General features: G+C 35.0%; 1 pseudogene; it reads left to right on the forward strand.

Annotated features, from left to right (window-relative positions):
- The first annotated feature begins 366 nt into the window (after positions 1–366).
- On the forward strand, positions 367–485 carry LOC112475833 (annotated as a pseudogene).
- The last annotated feature ends 1,396 nt before the right edge of the window (positions 486–1,881 follow it).

The raw sequence follows: 1,881 nt of genomic DNA on the forward strand, positions 1-1,881 counted from the left end.
TGCAGCATTTTGCCAGTGTGTGTTCTGGGGGAGAGGGGTGTGAGGGCGGGGACTGAGACTATTTTCCTTATGGAAAGCTACAAAGCAATCAAATTATATGTTCAAATAATATGTTCAACTAATAGGCATACTTTCTATTTTTAATGTATTTCAGTCTTTATCACTATGTTGTAAAGCAATTTTCAGTATTAGATTGTTGTTTCTCAAAAGGTTGAATAAAAATAATAAAAGCTGTGAAAAATAGAAGGAATAGGGCCCTTGATTGCCAGTTATAACAAAAGCATTAAAAGATAATGTCATCCTGTGACCCTGCTGTACAAAACAAATTTTCCTTATTGCTAATACTGTTCATAAGAAAATATTCACGTCTACGGCCATACCATCCTGAACGTGCCTGTTCTTGTCTGATCTCGGAAGCTAAGCGGGGTCGGGCCTGGTTAGTACTTGGATGGGAAACCACCTAGGAAGACCAAGTGCTATAGGCAGGAAAAAGAAAATGAATAATGAAAATATTCGCAAAGTAATTAATAAGCTAAATTACATCATTCCTTAAATTTGGTAATTTACAAAATGCTAATAAGTCAATGCCCTCATTGGCAGGATAGGCTACAATGTGAGATTATAATAATTACGTAGGCATATCTGATAGATAGGTGAATTGATGACCATCAGCCTATTATAAAACTCCTTCCCCAAGAATCTAACAACACATAAATATATCTATTTGCCCCACTAAGGAAAATAAATGTAAGGACAATATGAAAACTCAAGGTAAAAGAGGAATTAAGCAGAAAGGTTGGAGGAGATATATAGAAACTGTATTTAAATATTTGGAAGAATATGTGGACATGGTACCTATAGGTAATTGATTAAGCAATATATCATAAATTTAGAATGTACAAAATGAAATAATATGAGTTTTCCCTGGTATTTTAGTTTTAAAACTTTAGCATGACGATACATCTATCTACGAGAGCTTACTAAATTGCCCAAATTTTGCTATAGCTGTTCTTGAGGAATCAGTTACGCCTTGCCAAAATATAAGGAAAGAAAATAATAAAACATCTCAAGAGGAAAAGGTTAGATTGTTTTGTAATACTTGTGTCACATACCTCTACACTAAAGAGGCCAAGGAATCAGCTCTCTCTTTCTGACTATAAATTATAGATTGATAAATTGAGCCATGCTGTGGCTGAAAATTATTTGGTAGGCTATTCTATTATGGGTTTCTAACACCTTTTGAGAAAAATTGCTATAATAACATGTTCTCTTTTGCCACTGTATCTGTACACATCAGATTTACATTGATTCTTCACACATGGTTATTAAGTGAGCTGGGTGTTCAGGGTCTTGCAATAATCAAAAATTTGGAAGTAGTGAAAAAGAGATGGAGGCGAGGTAGTGGATGAGACTCAAAGGAATTGCAGAGTCTGAATCTTTTCTGTATCACAGAAAGACCATCAAAATGTCCCCACTGGCAAAGGGGCTCTCAAAAGTGGACAGAATAACATGTTGTCTGAATACTTTTCATAACAAGCATTCTCTAAGCTCTTGACCACACAAGCAGAAATTCCCATGGGTAAATAGAATAGGTATTACCTCCCAAGACTGAACAGCTTTTGCAACCAGAGTTGCCAATTTTCCAGAAAAAGAAAAAAAAAAAAGTGTATCTGATGCCATAGTACTGTTCTTGAAGACTATAAACAGTTACATTTATTGCTGTAGATTGGCCATTTCTAAACTTTGTGACATGAAGGGAACAGTGGACAGCAGAGGAGATATTATTATTTAACTTGAATTGGATGGTTACATTCTTTGGGCCTCTAAGATTGTCAGGAAATACTTGCTTAAATGTCAATTATTTTGCCAATTGTGGTCCAT

Source organism: Pteropus alecto, unplaced genomic scaffold (assembly GCF_000325575.1).
Source record: "Pteropus alecto unplaced genomic scaffold, ASM32557v1 scaffold152, whole genome shotgun sequence".
Classification (NCBI taxonomy): Eukaryota; Metazoa; Chordata; class Mammalia; order Chiroptera; family Pteropodidae; genus Pteropus; species Pteropus alecto.